Genomic DNA, 21,148 nt, shown 5'->3' with positions numbered 1-21,148 from the left:
GAGAGACATTAGACTGGGCTGCACTGTCAGTTCCCCTACCTTCCTTCACTCCCTGATGTCTTACACTTGCAGTAGAAGAGTTCTAGGTAAAGTGAACAACAGTCAAAACTGAATCATAAAAACAGAGGGTTACTAACACTCAATCAACTCCCGGACTTGAGTCAGTTTATAGATTCAAAAGTCCTTGAATAAAGAGGAGGCCTGGTCCCCTGGAGGAAGGACCCTGAGACATTACCAAAAATTTATACTATTAATATTTCCCTAAGCCTTGTCTGTGGGACCTATGGCCTTTTACTAGGGTAACTGTGCATTGAAGAAAAGGAAATAATGGGTCCCTGAAACCGCCCTGTTGTTACTTCCCCAGTTCAGAATGTGTAACTGGAAGAAATACTCAGTAGCTGGCAGAATCCCTACATTGGTTCCCTGACCTGTGGAGTGAAGCCTATTATGGTGGAAAAGGCCAAGGAAAAGCCAATTAGAGTCACTTTTACCTAGCAAAATAGTAAACCAAAATCAATACTGTATACCTGGAGGTATCACAGAAATTAGTGCCATCATCAAGGACTTGAAAGATGCAAAGGTGGTGATTCCCACCACATACCCATTCAATTTGTCTATTTGGCCTGTGAAGAAGACAGAAGGATTTTGGAGAATGACAGCGGATTATCGTAAACTTGAACAGGTGGTGATTCCAATTGCAGTTCCTGTAGCAGATGTGGTTTCATTGCTCTGAGCAAATTAACACATCCCCTGGTACCTGCTATGTAGCTATTGATATGGCAAATGCCTTTTTCTCCATCTCTGTCCCTAAGGTACACCAGAAGCTGTTTGCTTTCAGCTGGCAACACCAACGATATACCTTCACTGTCCTACCTCACAGGCATATCAGCTCTCCAGTCCCATGTCATAATTTAGTTCACAGGGATCTTGATTACCTTTCTCTTCCACAAGATATCATACTGGTCCACTGTACTGATGACATTATGTTGATTGGACCTAGTGAGCAAGAAGCAGAAACTACTCTAGACTTATCTGTAAGATATTTGCAATCAGAAGGTAGAAAACAATCCAGCAAAAATTCAGGGGCCTTCTACCTCAGTGAAATTTCTAGCAGTTCAGTGGTGTAGGGCATGTTGAGGTATCTCTTCTTAGGTGAAGGATAACTTGGTGCATCTGGCCCCTCCTATAACCAAAAAGAAAAAAAAAAAAAAAAAAGAGGCACAGTGTCTCATGGTACTCTTTGGATTTTGGAGGCAACATATTCCTCATTTGGCTGTGTTACTCCAGCTCTTTTACCAAGTATCCTGAATAGCTGATAGTTTTGAGTTGGGCCAGAACAAGAGAAGGCTCTGCAACAGGTCTGGTCTGCTATGTAAGCTGCTCTGCCATGTTACCCAGCAGATCCAATGGTGTTTAAAATGTCAGTAACATACAGAGATGCTGTTTGGAGTCTTTGACAGGCCCTTAGGATTTTGGAGCAAAATCCTGACATCCTCTGCAGAGAACTACTTTCCTTTTGAGAAATAGCTCTTGGCCTGCTATGGGGCTTAGCAGAGACCAAACTCTTAAGCACTGGCCACCAAATTACCACGGGACCTAAGCTACCAGTCATGAACTGAGTGTTATCTGACCCAGCAAGCCCTAAACTTGGGTGTGCACTGCAGCACTCCATCATCAAATGGTATATATGTGATTGGGCCTGAGCAGGCCCAGAAGGCGTAAATTACATGAAGAAATGGCCCAAATGTCCATGGTCCCCACTCCTGCCACACTGCCTTCTCTCCCTCTCTCTCTCTCTCTCTCTCTCAGAATGCACCTACCATCAGCTCACAGAGGAGGAGAAGACTCAGGCTTGATTTACAGATGGTTCCCCATGATATGCAGGCACCACTTGGACGTGGACAGCTGCAACACTACAGCCCCTTTCTGGGACAGCCCTGAAGGACAGTGGTCAAGAAAATCCTCCCAGTTAGCAGAGCTTTGGGCAGGACACCTGGTTGTTCACTTTGCTTGCAAGGATAAAAAGCCAGATTCGTGATACTGATTCATGGGCTATGGTCAATGGCTGGATGACCATTTGGCTCGATGGTTAGAGACTTGGAATGAACACGGTTGGAAAATTGGTGACAAGGAAATTTGAGGAAGAGGTATGTGGGTAGACTTCTTTGAATGGACAAAAAACATGCAGTTATTTGTGTCCCATGTGAATGCTCATCAAAGGGTGACCTTAGCAGAGGAGGATTTTAATAATCATGCAACTAGGATGAGACATTCTGCTCTACCAGCCAACTCCTTTCCCAGCCACACATCATTGCCCACTGGATTCATGAAAAAAGTGGCCATGGTGGGAGGGATAGAGGTCAACACGGGGTCAGCAACAAGAACTTCCCCTCCCCAAGGATGACTGGGCTATGGCCATGGCTGAGTAGCTAACTTGCCAGCAGCAGAGACTAACATTGAATCCCCGGTATGGTATCACTCCATGAGGTGATCAGCCAGCTATCTGGTGGTAGGTTGACTGCATTGGACTCTTACATCATGGAAGGGCAGCGTTTTGTTCTTATTGGAATAGACGCTTACTCTGATATGGATCTGCCTTCCTGGCATGCAAGGCTTCCGCCAAAACTACCATCTGTGGACTTATAGAATGTCTTATTCACCATAACATGATATTTCACACAGCATTGCTTCTGATTGAGGAACACACATTACAGCAAAAGAAGTGTGGCAATGGGCCTATGCTCATGGAATTCACTGGTGTTACCATGTTCCTCACCATCCTGAAGAAGCTGGATTGATATAATGGTGAAACAGCTTTTTGAAGATTTGGCTACAGCACCAAGTAAGTGGCAATGCCTTGCAAGGCTGGGGTAAGGTTCTCCAGGAGGCTACATATGCTCTGAATCAGCAACCAAAGTACAGTGCTGTTTCTTCGATAGCCAGTATTCATGAATCCAGGAATCTAGGGGTGGAAATGGGAGCAGCACCACTGTCACACATAGTGACCCATTAGCAAAACTTATGTTTCCTGTTCCTGTGACCTTATGCTCTGCTGGCCTAGAAGCCTTAGTACCAGAGTGAGGAATGCTTACACTAGGAGGCAAAACAATGATTCCTTTATTCTGAAAGTGAAGACTGTCACCCTTGCACTTTGGACTCTTCATGCCTTTGAGTCAACAGGCAAAGAAGGGTGTAACTATACTGGATGAGGTGACTGATTCTGATTACCAAGGGGATATTGGACAGCTACTCAACAATGGAGGTAAGGAAGAATATTCTGGAATACAGGAGATCCTTTAGGGCATCTCTTGGTATTACTATGCCCTGTGTTAATATCAATGGAAAACTACAATAACCCAATCCAGACAGGACTACTACTGTCCCATGACCTTTAGGAATGAAGGTTTGGGTAATACCACCAGGTAGAAAACCACAACCAGGCTGAAGTGCTGTCTGAAGGCAAAGGTAATAAGTAGAGGGAGAAGGCAATTATAAATGCCAGCTATGACCATGTGACCTGTTACAGAATTGAGAATTACAACTGAGTATTCCTTACTTTGTTATATGTTGTATGTATAGCAAATATCTGTTTTCCTCTCCTATTCCCTTATCATGTAACATAAGATATACTGACTTATTAGTATTTACGTATTAATTTTATTTATTTATTTATTTATTTATTTATTTATTTTTGGCTGTGCTGGGTCTTCGTTTCTGTGCGAGGGCTTTCTCTAGTTGCGGCGAGCGGGGGCCACTCTTCATCGCGGTGCGCGGGCCTCTCACTGTCGCGGCCTCTCTTGTTGAGGAGCACAGGCCCCAGATGCGCAGGCTCAGTAGTTGTGGCTCACGGGCCTAGTTGCTCCACGGCATGTGGGATCCTCCCAGACCAGGGCTCGAACCCGTGTCCCCTGCATTTGCAGGCAGATTCTCAACCACTGCGCCACCAGGGAAGCCCAGTATTTACGTATTAATTTTATATCATAGTATTTAAGTTACTGGATATCAGGAGAAGAGTAAACATCACTCAAGGACTTTCTCTTCTAGGGAAGAGGTTAGTGTGTTTTCTTTTTTCTTTTTAAATTAATTAATTAATTAAATTTTGGCTGCATTGGGTCTTCATTGTTGTGTGCGGGCTTTCTCCAGTTGTGGCAAGCGGGGGCTACTCTTTGCTGTGGTGCACAGGCTTCTCACTGCGGTAGCTTCTCCTGTTGCAGAGCACGGGCTCTAGGAGGGCGGGCTTCAGTAGTCGTGGCATGTGGGTTCAGTGGCTGTGGCTCGCAGGCTCTAGAGCGCAGGCTCAGTAGTTGTGGCGCACGGGCTTAGTTGCACCGCGGCATATGGGATCTTCCCAGACCAGGGCTTGAACCCGTGTCCCCTGCATTGGCAGGCGGATTCTTAACCACTGTGCCACCAGGGAAGTCCCAGTGTGTTTTCAATTGTAGGAAGTATAGCCCTATCATGTCAGGTGGAATTATGAACTTGCTATTATCTGTGTTCAAAGATTAAGTATGGTTTAAGGAGATATGTATGGATGCCAAGTTGACAAGGAGTGGACTTGTGATGGTTAGTTTTATGTGTCAATTTGACAGGGCCATGGAGTGCCCAAATATGGAGTTAGACATTCTGGGTGTGTCTGTGAGGGTGTTTCTGGATGACATTAATATTTGAATCAGTAGACTGAGCAAAGCAGATTGCCCTCCCCAACATGGTTGATTCTCATCTGATCAGCTGGATGCCTGAATAGAGAAAGTGGAGTAAGGGAGAATTTACTCTCTCTCTGTCTGAGCTGGGACATCAGTTTCCTCCTGCCTTGGACTTGTACTAGAATTATACCATTAGCTCACCTGTGTCTCCAGCTTCCCAACTGCAGATTGTGGTGGGACTTAGTCTCCAAAACCAGATGAGCCAACTCCATATATACATTCTCTTGGTTCTCTGGAGAACCCTAATACAGACGACTTCTGAGATTTTTCCATCTGCCATGTTGTGTTGTACGTCGCAGTTTCTCCCTTTTATTACTGTGGTACTCCATTGTGTGAATACAGTACACTTTATTCTCCTATTGATGGATATTTTGGGATCTTTGAATTTGGTGCTATGAAAATAGCTGCTAGAAACATTATTGTACATGACCTTTGGTAAACATTTGCACTTACTTTTCTTGAGTATATACCTAAAAGTTAAATAGCTGAATAATAAAGTATATGTCTAGTTTTATTAGATACTTCCAAATGGCTTTCCAAAATGGCAAACCAATTTATGAGAGTTCCAGTTGCTCTCTACTCTCACCAACACTTGGTCTTGTAAGTCTTTTTAATTTTAAGCATTCAGGTCAGGCAAACTTCGAAGTGAGAGAAAGTATAGCTTTGATACCACTGCCTGTGTCCAGTCGAGAAGCTTCCCTCTATTTTTCTCATTTTCCTTATCCCTAGGGCCTTTCACTGCCTTTACGTAGCTGCCAAATTTATCTTAGCTTCTATTAAGATGTTAGTTGATAAAAATGAAAAACTAGAAGCCAGCAAGCATCATCAACCTACCGATGTGTTTTTAAAATGTAACTATTTGCCCACATTTATATATGAGGTAATTTCATATAAGCTCTTCTGAAGAAAGAGAAAACTAAAACAAAAAACCAGAACATCTGTGGGGTAGTCATTAATGTTATTTACAAACTCTTTTCTTTCCTTCCAGGTATATAAGATTGCATTTTTTTTTTACTCATTTAAAGTTGGTTGTATCTATATGGCTTGCGCTGACCAATGAATTATGACTTCAGGTGAGGTACTTCACTTCTGGGCAGAAACTTTAAGATCCAGTCTGTGAGTTGCACTGTACACCTCCTCACACCCTGGCAATTATGAAAGATTGAATCAATATGGAGTCCTACCAGCATATGTCCTTGAGAGACTCTGATGAGCAGAGGTGTTCTGATAACTTGCACTGGACATATGGGGTAAGCAAGGAACAAACCTTTTTTCTTATAAGCCACTAAGACTTTGGAGTTGTCACCACAGCATAACCTAGACTACCCTGACTGATAATCTGTCCATTTTACTCTCACATGCTCTGATGACTCAATCTGCTGATGGTAACAATCAGCTTCCCCCTTTAGATGGGGTCTCCAGTTTGCAACAATCCCCAGTAATTATTCCTCACTCATTAATGTCACTTACAAGGCCTCTATAAGAATTTTGTTTGTTTTTAATAGACTACTTTATAGAGCAGCTTTAGGTTCACAGCAATATTGAGCAGAAGGTCACACATGCATAGCTTTGCCATCATCAACATCTCCTAACAGAGTAGTACATTTGTAAAAACTGATGAACCTACATTGACATATCATCATCATACAAAGTCCATAGTTTACATTAGGGTTCAGTCTTGGTGTTTTACATTCTATGGGTGTGGACAAATTTATAATGACATGCATTCACCATCATAATGTCATACAGAGTAGTTTCACTGCCCTAAAAATCATATGCTCTGCCTGTTCATTCCTCCATCCCTTCCAACCCCTGCCTAGCAACCACTGATCTTTTTATTATTTCCATAGTTTTGCCTTTTTCCAGAATATCACATAGTTGAAATCATATAGTAAGTAGCCTCTCAAGACTGACTTCCTTCACTTAGTTATTATGCATCTAAGTTTCCTCCATGTCTTTTTTTTTTTTTTTTTCACTGAATGATACTCCATTGTCTGCATGTAATAGTTTATTGCAGGTTTTTAGGTGGACATGTTTTCAGCTTCTTTGGGTAAATACCAAGGAGCATGATTGCTGGACCATACAGTAAGAATGTTTAGTCTTGTAATAAACTGTCAAAATGTTTTTAAAAGTGGCTGCACCATTTTGTATTCCCACTAGCAATTAATGAGAGTTCCTGTTATTCCACATCCTCACCAGCATTTGGTGTTGTCAGTATTCTGGATTTTGACCATTCTAATAGGTATATGGTAGTATCTCACTGCTGTTTTAATTTGCATTTCTCTGATGACATATGATGTGGAGCACCTTTTCATATGCCATTTTACCATCTGTACATCTTCTTTTGGTGAGGCATCTGTTAAGGTCTTAGGCCCATTTTTAAATTTTGGTTGTCTTCTTATTGTTGAGTTTTAAGGGTTCTTTGTATATTTTTTGTAATAGTCCTTTATCAGATATGTCTTCTGCAAATATTTTCTCCCAATCTGTGGCTTGTCTTTCATTCTGTTGACATTCTCTTCCAAAGAGCAGAAGTTTTTAAATTTAATGAAGTCCAGCCTATCAATTATTTCACTCATGGATCATGCTTTTGGTGTTATATCTAAAAATTCATGGCCAAATCCAAGGACACCTAGATTTTCTCCTCTGTTATCTTCTAGGAGTTTTGTAGTTTTGCACTTTACATTTAGGTCTGTGGTCCATTTTGAGTTAATTTTTGTGAAGGGTTTAAGGTCTGTGTCTAGATTCATTTTTTTGCATGTGGATGTCCAGCTGTTCTGGCACTATTTGTTGAAAAGACTATCTTCACTTCATTGTCAAAGATCAGTTGACCATATTCATGTGGGTCTATTCCTGGGTTCTCTATTCTGTTCTACTGATCTATTTGTCTATTCTTTCGCCAGTGCCACACTTTCTTGACTACTATAACTTTACAGTATGTCTTGAAGTCTGGTAGTGTCAGTCCTCCAACTTTGTTCTTCTTTTTTCAAAATTATGTTGGCTATTTTGTGTCTTTTGCCTCTCCATATAAACTTTAGAATCAGTTTGCCTATATCCACAAAAGAACTTGCTGGATTTTGATTGGGACCACATTGATTTTATAGACAAGTTGGGAAGAACTAACATCTTGACAACATTGAGTCTTTCTATCCAAGAACTTGAAATATCTCTTCATTTATTTAGTTCTTTGATTTCTTTTATTAGAATTCTGTAGTTTTCCTCATATAGGTCTTATATACATTTTGGTAGATTTATACCTAAGTATTTCATTTTTGGGGGGTACTAATGTAAATGGAAAGTGCCTCTAGAGAACACACCTGACCTTTTCTGTCCCCTCATTTGCTTGCTTCAGGGAACAGGGATGAGTTATTGGTCTGGTGAGATTGAAAGAAGCTGGGTAGGAGTAGTTCAGCCCTGTTTATCTTTGACTCTCTTTGGAGAGGCACCCTGTCTGCAGGGAGAATACATTCCTAGCTCCTCCATGGAGTAAAGTTTATAGTGGCAGGCCTCCATAAGAAAGGACTGTGGATTTTTGGCTCTGCCTGAGACAAGAAGAGTAAATCTCAACCTGCATCCTTCTACAAATCTACTGTAGTAAGTCCCCTACATACGAATGAGTTCCATTCTAAGAGCGCATTCGTAAGTCCAATTTGTTCATAAGTCCAACAAAGTTAGCCTAGGTACCCAACTAACACAGTCGGCTATATAGTACTGTAGTGTAATAGGTTTATAATACTTTTCACACAAGTACTACATAAAAAACAAACAAACACAGCAAATAAAGAAAACCTTTTTAATCTTACAATACAGTGCCTTGAAAAGTACAGCAGTACAGTATAACAGCTGGCATACAGGGGCTGGCATTGAGTGAACAGGCAAGAAGAATTACTGACTGGAGGAGGCAGAGGAGGTGGGAGATGGTAGAGCTGAAGGATTGTCAGCGATAGGAGATGGAGGGCAAGCTGCAATTTCACTCATGCCTGACGCTGATGGCACAGGTTATGGTTCCTTGCTGGAACCAGATGCACGTTCACATCTTTGAAAGTTTGCAACTTGAAGGTTCGTATGTAGGGGACTTACTATGTTCCCAAAGAACATAACCATGCCCTCTCAATAGCTTTTTCAGAATAAAGATAACATGTTTCTCACTCCTATGTCTCTCAATTGATTTTATTCACTGACAAAGAACAGTGATAGTATAAAGTGACCTCTCAAAATGCAAAAAATATGAACACGTTCTCTCTTAGAACATTATAAAGCTATCAGCGAAGAAAACAGCACAATCTCTCCCTGATATCCATGTCCAGACAGGTGCTATAGCCATATCTCAAATGAGTGGCACAGATTACATGTAGACAGAAACATACAAAGACATACAGAACAGAGAGAAATATACAAACATAAAAAAACATAAAGAAAAAATGGAAATGTTACAGTTGATGAAAAAATAAAAATAAACTCAAGGAAACAGTGTAGCAGTCCCCAGATCATAGCTGACTATGAATCTGCTAGACCCCTGAATAAAATATTCCCACATCCCCAGTTAAGTCTTTTGTCAGGCCAGCAGGAAGGCTAGGTCACATCTGGGCAGAGTTGTACCTGATTGCCCATTAAATAGATACATTTCCCTTCTCCTAATCAAGGTAATAGTTTGATTCTGTCTGTGCTCATCTTATATTGTGCCACCACTAATTAAACTACCTCAATACAAGTGAATCTGTCAAATGCTAAATACCCTTTTACAAAAAAATCTAAAAGTAGCTATATTAATAAAAGAAACTGAACTCAGATGTGAATGGTAGGCATGAAAATAAAGATACAAGTGTACCATGTTTGAAATAAAATAAATCTCTATGTCATCCATGACATAGACATTTTTAAAGTTTTTGTTTTTGTAACAGTAATTTGCTTCTTCCTTCATAGTTAGAGGATTGCTGTGAGGTCAGTCTGGATTATTGAAATAGGCTCTATTTGCATGTGCTTAAAAATAATTAGAATTAATTTAGAATGATTATTAATTAAAATGTCATTGTTATGAAAGTACCTTGAAATGATTAAATCAAATTTTTGGTGTGGTTCCAAAAATACTGGACAAAAAGGGGGAGTGCGTAGTCATAGTTCTGGTTCTATTACTAATTCCCAGTGTAACTTTGGATACACAAACTAGAGCTTTTCAGCTTTCTATTTATACATTAGAGTGTAGATAGTCCTTAATGTTCCTTCTAACTTTAAAATTCTTTGCTTCTATTCATTAAAATGTTCTAATTAGAACTGGCATAATTTTGGCTAAGAAAATGAGTATATTTTAGTAAAGAAAGCTATGAGCTAGTGCTGCCCCCTTTTGTAGGCTTGTTTTATTCAGTTTTATAGTGGAGAAGGCAGAAAACGCTTCGAGCAGCAATAATTTTTAAAAAAACTAGACAAATATTTTTTCATTTTAATTATTTTCTCTGGCATCCCTCATCTGCCTAACCTTGCATAAGCAAGTTTCTAAAATTGTTTATTTTCTAAATCTGTTTTGCTTATTTTTAACAAAAAAAAGAGTAAATAATGTTCAGTGATTGTTAGTGTAGAAAACTGAGCAAACATGCTCTTGAAATTTTCAGGAAAAACATGGTTTCAGCAATTTTTCCAAAGTAAATTTTTCTGTGTCCTGGACCATAAAACAGTTGCTACCATATATTTTTTTTTAACATTTTATTGGAGTATAATTGCTTTACAATGGTGTGTTAGTTTCTGCTTTATAACAAAGTGAATCAGCTATACATACACATACATCCCCATATCTCCTCCCTTGGGCGTCTCCCTCCCACACTCCCTATCCAAACCCTCTAGGTGGACACAAAGCACCAAGCTGATCTCCCTTTGTTATGCGGCTGCTTCCCACTAACTATCTATTTTATATTTGGTTGTGTATATACGTCCATGCCACTCTCTCACTTCGTCCTGGCTTACCCTTTCCCCCTCCGTGTCCTCAACTCCATTCTCTCTGTCTGCATCTTTACTCCTGTCCTGCCCCTAGGTACCTTTTTTTTTTTTTTTTTAGATTCCATATATATGTGTTAGCATACGGTATTTTTCTCTTTCTGACTTACTTCACTCTGTATGACAGTCTCTAGGTCCATCCACTTCACTACAAAAAACTCAATTTCATTTCTTTTTAGGGCTGAGTACTATTCCATTGAATATATGTACCCCATCTTCTTTATCCATTCATCTGTCGATGGACACTTAGGTTGTTTCCATGTCCTGGCTATTGTAAATAGAGCTGCAATGAACATTTTGGTACATGACTCTTTTTGAAGTATGGTTTTCTCAGGGTATATGTCCAGTAGTGAGATTGCTGGGTCATATGGTAGTTCTCGTTTTAGTTTTCTGAGGAACCTCCATACTGTTCTCCATAGTGGCTGCATCAATTTACATTCCCACCAACAGCACAAAAGGGATCCCTTTTCTCCACACCCTCTCCAGCATTTATTCTTTGTAGATTTTTTGATGCTGGCCATTCTGCCTGGTGTGAGGTGATACCTCACTGCAGTTTTGATTTGCATTTCCCTAATGATTAGTGATGTTGAGCATCCTTTCATGTGTTTGTTGACAATCTGTATATCTTCTTGGAGAAATGTCTATTTAGGTCTTTTGCCCATTTTTGGATTGGGTTGTTTCTTTTTTTGATATTGAGCTGCTTGAGCTGCCTGTATATTTTGGAGATTAATCCTTTGTCAGTTGCTTCGTTTGCAAATATTTACTCCCATTCTGAGGGTTGTCTTTTCGTCTTGTTTATGGTTTCCTTTGCTGTGCAAAATTTTTAACTTTCATTAGGTCTCATTTGTTTATTTCTGTTTTTATTTCCATTTCTCTAGGAGGTGGGTCAAAAAGGATCTTGCTGTGATTTTTGTCATAGAGTGTTCTGCCTATGTTTTCCTCTAAGAGTTTTATAGTGTCTGTCCTTACATTTTGGTCTTTAATCCATTTTGAGTTTCTTTTTGTGTATGGTGTTAGGGAGTGTTCTAATTTCATTGTTTTACATGTAGCTGTCCAGTTTTCCCAGCACCACATATTGAAGAGGCTGTCTTTTCTCCATTGTATATTCTTGCCTCCTTTATCAAAGATAAGGTGACCATATGTGCATGGTTTAACCTCTGGGCTTTCTATCCTGTTCCATTGATCTATATTTCTGTTTTTGTGCCAGTACCATAATGTCTTGATTACTGTAGCATTGTAGTATAGACTGAAGTCAGGGAGCCTGAATCCTCCAGCTCTGTTTTTCTTTCTCAAGATTGCTTTGGCTATTCTGGGTCTTTTGTGTTTCCATACAAATTGTGAAATTTTTTGTTCTAGTTCTATGAAAAATGCCATTGGTAGTTTGATAGGGATTGCATTGAATCTGTAGATTGCCTTGGGTAGTCATTTTCACAATGTTGATTCTTCCAATCCAAGAACATGGTATATCTCTCCATCTGTTTGTATCATCTTTAATTTCTTTCATCAGCGTCTTATAGTTTTCTGCATACAGGTCTCTTGTCTCCTTAGGTAGGTTTATTCCTAGATATTTTATTCTTTTTGTTGCAGTGGTAAATGGGAGTGTTTCTTTAATTTCTCTTTCAGATTTTTCATCATTAGTGTATAGGAATGCAAGAGACTTCTGTGCATTAATTTTGTATCCTGCTACTTTACCAAATTCATTGATTAGCTCTAGTAGTTTTCTGGTAGCATCTTTAGGATTCTCTGTGTATAGTATCATGTAATCTGCAAACAGTGACAGTTTTACTTCTTTTCCGATTTTGATTCCTTTTATTTCTTTTCCTTCTCTGACTGCTATGGCTAAAACTTCCAAAACTATGTTCAGTAATAGTGGTGAGAGTGGGCAACCTTGTGTTCTTCCTGATCTTAGTGGAAATGGTTTCAGTTTTTCACAATTGAGGACAATGTTGGCTGTGGGCTTGTCATATATAGCCTTTATTATGTTGAGGTAAGTTCCCTCTATGCCTACTTTCTGGAGGGTTTTTATCATAAATGGGTGTTGAATTTTGTCAAAAGCTTTCTCTGCATCTATTGAGATGATCATATGGTTTTTCTCCTTCTATTTGTTAATATGGTGTATCACATTGATTGATATTGCGCATATTGAAGAATCCTTGCATTCCTGGGATAAACCCCACTTGATCATGGTGTATGATCCTTTTAATGTGCTGTTGGATTCTGTTTACTAGTATTTTGTTGAGGATTTTTGTATCTATGTTCATCAGTGATATTGGCTTGTAGTTTTCTTTTTTTGTGGCATCTTTGTCTGGTTTTGGTATCAGGGTGATGGTGGCCTCGTAGAATGAGTTTGGGAGTGTTCCTCCCTCTGTTATATTTTGGAAGAGTTTGAGAAGGATAGGTGTTAGCTCTTCTCTAAATGTTTGATAGAATTCGCCTGTGAAGCCATCTGGTCCTGGGCTTTTGTTTGTTGGAAGATTTTTAATCACAGTTTCAATTTCAGTGCTTGTGATTGGTCTGTTCATATTTTCTATTTCTTCCTGGTTCAGTCTCAGATGACTGTGCTTTTCTAAGAATTTGTCCATTTCTTCCAGGTTGTCCATTTTATTGGCATATAGTGGCTTGTAGTAATCTCTCACGATCCTTTGTATTTCTGCAGTGTCAGCTGTTACTTCTCCTTTTTCATTTCTAGTTCTATTGATTTGAGTCTTCTCCCTTTTTTTCTTGATGAGTCTGGTCAACGGTTTATCAATTTTGTTTATCTTCTCAAAGAACCACCTTTCAGTTTTATTGACCTTTGCTATCGTTTCCTTCATTTCTTTTTCATTTATTTCTGATCTGATCTTCATGATTTCTTTCCTTCAGCTATCTTTTGTTCTTCTTTCTCTAATTGCTTTAGGTTTAAGGTTAGGTTGTTTATTTGAGATGTTTCCTGTTTCTTGAGGTGGATTGTATTGCTATAAACTTCCCTCTTAGAACTGCTTTTGCTGATTCCCATAGGTTTTGGGTTGTCATGTTTTCACTGTCATTTGTTTCTAGCTACTTTTTGATTTCCTCTTTGATTTCTTCAGTGGTCTCTTGGTTGTTTAGTAGTGTATTGTTTAGCCTCCATGTGTTTTTATTTTTTACAGATTTTTTTCCTGTAATTGATATCTAGTCTCATAGCACTGTGCAGAAAAGATACTTGATACAATTTCAGTTTTCTTAAATTTACCAAGGCTTGATTTGTGACCCAGGATATGATCTATGCTGGAGAATGTTCCATGAGCACTTAAGAAAGTGTAATCTGCTGTTTTTTGATGGAATGTCCTACAAATATCAAATAAGTCCATCATGTTTAATGTATTATTTAAAGCTTGTGTTTCCTTATTTATTTTCATTTTGGATGATCTGTCCATTGGTGCAACTGGGGTGTTAACGTCCCCTACTATGATTGTGTTACTGTCGATTTCCCCTTTTATGGCTGTTAGCATTTGCCTTATGTATTGAGGTGCTCCTCTGTCAGGTGCATAAATATTTACAATTGTTATATCTTGTTCTTGGAGTGATCCCTTGGTCATTATGTACTGTCCTTCTTTGTCTCTTGTAATAGTCTTTATTTTAAAGTCTATTTTGTCTGATATGATAATTGCTCCTCCAGCTTTCTTTTGATTTCCATTTGCATGGAATATCTTTTTCCATCCCCTCACTTTCAGTCTGTATGTGTCCCTAGGTCTGAAGTGGGTCTCTTGTAGACAGCATATATATGGGTCTTGTTTTTGTATCCATTCAGCCAGTCTATGTCTTTTGGTTGAGGCATTTAATCCATTTACATTTAAGGTTATTGATATGTATGTTCCTATTACCATTTTCTTAATTGTTTTGGGTTTGTTATTGTAGGTCTTTTCCTTCTCTTGTGTTTCCTGCCTAGAGAAGTTCTTTTAGCATTTGTTGTAAAGCTGGTTTGGTGGTGCTGAATTCTCTTAACTTTTGCTTGTCTGTAAAGGTTTTAATTTCTCCATCAAATCTGAATGCGATCCTTGATGTGCAGAGTAATCTTGGTTGTAGGTTCTTCCCTTTCATCACTTTAAATATGTCCTGCCACTCCCTTCTGGCTTGCAGAGTTTCTGCTGAAAGATCAACTCTTAACCTTACGGGGATTCCCTTGTATGTTAATTGTTGCTTTTCTCTTGCGGCTTTTAATATTTTTTCTTTGAATTTAATTTTTGATAGTTTGATTAATATGTGTCCTGGCATGTTTCTCCTCGGATTTATCCTGCATGGGACTCTCTGCGCTTCCTGGACTTGATTGACTATTTCCTTATCCATATTAGGGAAGTTTTCAACTATAATGTCTTCAAATATTTTCTCAGTCCCTTTTTTTTATCTTCTTCTTCTGGGACCCCTATAATTTGGATGTTGGTGCGTTTAATGTTTTCCCAGAGGTCTCTGAGATTGTCTTCAATTCTTTTCATTCTTTTTTTTTTTATTCTGCTCTGTGGCAGTTATTTCCCCTGTTTATCTTCCAGATCACTTATTGTTCTTCTGCCTCAGTTATTCTGCTATTGATTCCTTGTAGAGAATTTTTAATTTCATTTATTGTGTTGTTCATCACTGTTTGTTTGCTCTTTAGTTCTTCTAGGTCCTTGTTAAACGTTTCTTGTATTTTCTCCATTCTATTTCCAAGATTTTGGATCATATTTACTATCATTACTCTTAAATCTTTTTCAGGTTGACTGCCTATTTCCTCTTCTTTTGTTTGGTCTGGTGGGTTTTTACCTTGCTCTTCCATCTGCTGTGTATTTCTGTCTTCTCATTTTGCTTAACTTACTGTGTTTGGGGTCTCCTTTTTGCAGGCTGCAGGTTTGTAGTTCCTGTTGTTTTTGATGTCTGCTCCCAGTGGGTAGGGCTGGTCCAGTTGGTTGTGTAGGCTTCCTGGTGGAGGGGACTGGTGCCTTTGTTATGGTGGATGAGGCTAGATCTTGTCTTTCTGGTGGGCAGGACCACGTCCGGTGGTGTGTTTTGGGATGTCTGTTAACTTATTGTTAATTTAGGCAGCCTCTCTGCTAATGATTCGGTTTGTGTTCCTGTCTTGCTAGTTGTTTGGAATAGGGTGTCCAGCATTGTAGCTTGCTGGTCATTGAGTGGAGATGGGTCTTAGTGTTGAGATGGAGATCTCTGGGAGAGCTTTCACCATTTGATATTACTTGGGGCCTGGAGGTCTCTGGTGGACCAATGTTCTGTGCTCGGCTCTCCCACCTCATAGGCTCAGGCCTGACACCCGTCCTGAGCACCAAGACCCTGTCAGCCACACGGCTCATAAGAAAAGGGTAAAAAAGAAAGAAAGAAAGAAAAAATAAATAAATAAAATAAAATAAAGTTATTAAAATGGAAAAATTTTTTTAAATTAAAAAATTAAAAAGTAATTTAAAAAAAAAGAAAGAGAGCAACCAAACCAAAAAACAAATCCACCAATGATAACAAGTGGTAAAAACTATACTAAAAAAAAAAAGCAAAAAAAACCAAAAAAAAACGGACAGCAGAACCCTAGGACAAATGGCAAAAGGAAAGCTTTTGGGAAGTCTGAGGTCTTCTGCCAGAGTTCAGTAGGTGTTCTGTAGGAGTTGTTCCACATGTAGATGTATTTCTGATGTATTTGTGGGGAGGAAGGTGATCTCCACGTCTTACTCCTCCGCCATCTTGAAGGCACCCCCCAGTTGCTACCATATTAACTGAATAATGTGTTATCTAATAAAACAGTAGTGGAAACAAACCTTTTCAGACGATTTGAAATTCCATACGGCAGAAACATCATGTTTGTCATCTCAAACAGAAAACAAAGGAGTATCTTTTTTAGTCATCGCCAACAATTAATAATTCACAAGAAGAAAATTATTTTAATTGTTATGTTGAAGTTTGAACGTTCTTCCTATGTTTTTGGCACTAAAATCTGTGTCCCCTTTTCACAACTGTCACTTCCATTTCTGGCAATGTGCAAAGTAGATACTGTGAAAATCTAAAAGTGCTGACTAAAGTACAGATGACCCCTGAACAATGCAGGCAGCGGGAGCACTGACCCTCTGTGCAGTCAAAAACCTACATATAACTTTACAGTTCTGCATCCGTGGATTCAACCAAGTGTGGATCATGTAGTACTATACCACATATTTATTGAAAAAATTTGCATACAAGTGGACCTGCAGTTCAAACCCTTGTTGTTCAAGGGACAACTGTATAATTAAAACCTATTTCCATGCAAAGCCAAACACCTAGGAAAGTTAGAGAAATCCGTGCCGCAAAAAGTAAGGAAAAATCTGAAAATTCGAGTGTTACAAAGACATTTTCTTTGGCTCCTAAGAGTTGCCAATCTTCCTTAGCAAGGTGATTTGATTTCACCAATTGTGGCAAGGCAGTGGGCCTGAGCAATAAATGTATTGTAATAGAGATGCCCCAACAAAGTGGGAACACTCAAAGGGACACAACCCGCTATAAAGGATAGACTAGAAAAAAGTTACCCATTGGCAAATGAGGATTAATAAAAAGCTTGACTGCACTGGCCTGTGCCAGAGGTAGGGAAAAAACTGTCCACTGAGAATTCATAATCAAGATTTGCACTTGTTGTTTAGGGGTTCATATTTAAAACACATACAGGATTTGGGAAGCATCAAACTGACAGAATAACATAAAAAGTGGTCTTCAATTGGCTGCACCACTGGGACACCAGCAGAAGGAAAAGCAAACTGCTCATACAGAGTGTAACCTCAGACAAGACCTCCTTGGAGAATCATGGGCTTCTAGAGGCAACATGCCACCATTTTACTCTATTTCTCTTCCTGTGTTAATACAGCAAGAAACCAAATATCACACAGAGATGAAAGAGGCACATGGCACAGTGGTTTAGGATGTAGCCTCTGGAGCCACCTTCGATAGTGGCTTTCAGACATTTAGCTAACTGGATGACTTTGAACAAGATACCTAACCTCAGTTTTCTCATCTTTAAAATGAGAATTATTATAGTACTTTATCTAACATATAAGAATTAAATGAATTACTATATGGAAAGTAGTTAGAACCAGAACCATGCCTAGAATATAGCAAGCACTAAAAAGGGCTAGCTGCTCTTATCATCATTAGCATCACTGTTGTTATAGGTAATCGGTTACATTATCCCACCTATTTCATCATTAGGATTTTTTTCCTCCATATTTACCCAGATGTATATCCATCTGGCCTGCAATTAAATTTTAAGGTAAACCTAACAACTATATATAGAAAAATTATGTGATTTCATATGACTGGTCTTTGTTGAGAAGCAGCAGAACTAAGAACCACAGGAAAATTTAATGGGCAACTATTAAGCTACCTAATTATATAATGCATTTAGAATTTACTTTTTTTTTTTTAAAGCTACACTTATATATAGGCTTCCAGCATAAATCATTTGCCTTATAATGTGTTATGTTAGGGCACACATATTTTGGTTCCGTAGAATCCAGAAAATGTTACATGGATAGACGCTCTAAGATACACACAAGGCTGAGTAAACTGAATACAGCTTTAACCTCAAGAGTGGATGAGCCACAGTCATCCCAGCACCTCCCCCTGCTCTGCCACACACACCAGTGACAATGACCACCAGCCTATCGGGGGACTGGGCAAACAGGGTTAGGACAGCAGGCTGCCTCACCAAGTTTCTGTTGGAACTTTGAGACTCATGAGCTCAACAGCTCTTGTATCAGCTAAATTCTACCTGTTCTGCATCCCCTCTTCCAGGACCTTTCATGTTTTTCCCTTTCTTTCCACCTCCCTTCATTACAATTACATCTGAGGGAAGAGATTCCTCAGCACCCCATCTGCCTACTATGAATTCCTAATGAAATTTCAGCTTTGTCTCTAAAAAGTACGATTAACTGATACCTGTCTCATGATGTAGTTTTGAGAATCATATGACACACATGTACAAACTGATTAATTATTTTATATCAATAACTCTTGGTGAGCTTCATACTTTAATTATATATTCTTGCTCTACACTTGCTGAGGGATAGAGTACTATTCTGTTCATCTTTGAGTCTCCTTAAATACCTAGCAATGTCTTACAAACAATAGGACTTTTATTCATTCAGTCATTCATTTATTCAACACTCATTGAGCATTTCAGATGTACTAGACACTGCCCTTGGCTTCGGTGTAGGTTAATAAACAACTAAAATTTACTGACTGTCCTAGTTGTCACATTTATTCCCTTCCCAGCACCCTGTACTACTTCTCATCAGAAAGGATAACATTTTCAAGATAACTCAAAAGCGACAGACTTACCATGAGGAAGCAAGCTCCAGAAAAGATGGCTTTCATCGTCACATCCAGGTCTAATGGGAAGTGAACTTGAAAGTGGTCAGCATCGCTCATTGCAGATAACAAACCATTCCACTTCCGAGTAATACTGCCCACGTTGGATACACCATTGAGTGATTTGACCTAGAAAGACAAGAATGAGACTTTGTGATGATTGGAAAGTGTTAAAATACATGTTTTAATCTTCTAATTAGAAGCAGTTTATATTGAGATAACAAAAACAGTGCATGAAAAGGACATAGAAGTTATGTAATTTCAAATGAAGAAAGGGTTAAGGGTTAGGAAAGGTTAGGTACTATGCAACTAGTTAAGAGCTAAGCTGGACTACATCTTAAAATTATCAGGCCAATGCTCTTTCTTCATCCTTAAATGAAGCATTAGGGGGAACTTGTGTCAAGAGGTATGATGTGAACTAATTCCTAAATTCTTTTCAACATAGCAAAGGATTAGGACTGGGGATTGGGAGGAAATCTCCTCCAGTTCAGGAAGCCACATGAAAAAGCAAGGAGGTATGTATGGTGCTGTGCACTTCACACAATCTATATAATCACACAAGCTTCTGTAGGCTAAATTCACTGTCTTCTTTAAGGTATCCTAGGACACCAAAAGGACTCTGCTTCTAAAAGGGGGACCCTGGCACTTGCTATAGGGTAAATATGCTAATGTCACTTGGTCATGGGAATAATACACTCTTTTCTCCCCACATTTCAGTTCATCCACATTTTTGTTTTGCTACAATGGCCTTTTTATCACATAAGCAATGCTTGATGATACGGTGAAATAAAATGGGAACTCGAAAAGTTTACTAGATGTACATGATGAACTTAGCTGGATTCTAAGGCATTCAGAAAGGAATCTTTAAAAAAATCCAGGAAATATTTCTATGAATTTCTTTTGTCAAATTTGTTAGACAATAAGGAATGATTTGTAGCCACTGAAATAAAGGCAATGTTGGGGTTTTTTTTTACTGAAAAAATGCTATAATATGACCTATTATGAGTTTTACCTGTACTAAAAAAATAGATTAGGTCAGGCTATTTCTCTCATAAGGTTTTTAATGAGTTATTACTCTTTTTACCTTTATCAACTGCTGAAATCATAAAAAAAGAGCTCACATTTTGGAAAAATACCATGCAATCCATTAGCAATCTTTGAAAATGTTCTGATGTCAGCTGGTTAATTAACTCTTTCACCATACTACTATATTCATTTTATAAGTGGTATTATAAACCTCAATTCACTTAACATGAGAAAGTGGACTGAAACAATATCATTCTGAAGTTGGTTACCCCACATAGAGAAAATTCTAAATACATTATTTTAACATTAGGTTACCTCAAAAACAGAATCTGAACCACAGCTGTAGGTGGAGCACGGCCCATGCACTCACATTTTCTTTCTTCTCTTTTTGGATGCTGTACACCACCTTTCACAGGTTCCAGTGTTCCACGACAAAGCCAGTGGTGATGCCAGGAAGACACTGCACCTCCAGCTGCAAAGGAAGCAGTGACAGAGGCGAAGATGCTACATTTATATGTGTACACATACACACCACCTAGATGTGCTTCTTAACTCACTCAAGAACTAGGGAAACTGTTGTTGGGAGAGATAGTCCTCCATGGATCTCTGGCACTTCACTCCTACTCTTCAAGAATGTCCTTGCAGGGAGGAACTTTGAAGGATGGGGCCACATTTTCCTTTAGGACACAGAGAAAGCTTGATTACCACCTGCTATAAAACAACCAGTTCCCTTTCTAATTTTATTGTGGGTGTGGTTATAAAAGGGAATTTTTGTAGCGCTGAACTGTTGGGTATCTGTATTGTGGTGGTGGATACAGGAATCTACACAAGTGATACAACTTCACAGAACTAAACACACACACACACACAAACACATCACGAATACAAGTAAAACTAGAGAAATCAGAAAAAAATCTATCATGGGATAAATGTTCCATAAATTGAGTAGGCTTGTCATTTTGATTAGCTTTACTACATCATGGCTTACTTTAATCTTAGAAGGCTGCACTTACAGGATATGTGAAAACCAAGCCATGAATATGAAGCAAATATCTTTTGGATATTCCTAGAACATCCAAAAGAATCAAGGATTAGAAATGAAGATTCATCCT

At 38.9% G+C, this 21,148-nt stretch overlaps 1 pseudogene; it reads right to left on the bottom strand.

The window, feature by feature from the left end:
* The window catches only part of LOC133093046 (phospholipid scramblase 4-like), a 72,082-nt pseudogene that overhangs the window by 44,170 nt on the left and 6,764 nt on the right, over positions 1–21,148 (bottom strand).

Source organism: Eubalaena glacialis, chromosome 6 (genome assembly GCF_028564815.1).
Source record: "Eubalaena glacialis isolate mEubGla1 chromosome 6, mEubGla1.1.hap2.+ XY, whole genome shotgun sequence".
NCBI classification, from domain to species: domain Eukaryota; kingdom Metazoa; phylum Chordata; class Mammalia; order Artiodactyla; family Balaenidae; genus Eubalaena; species Eubalaena glacialis.
Note: the sequence above shows the minus strand (reverse complement) of the source record. Positions and strands in the feature narration are given on the sequence as shown.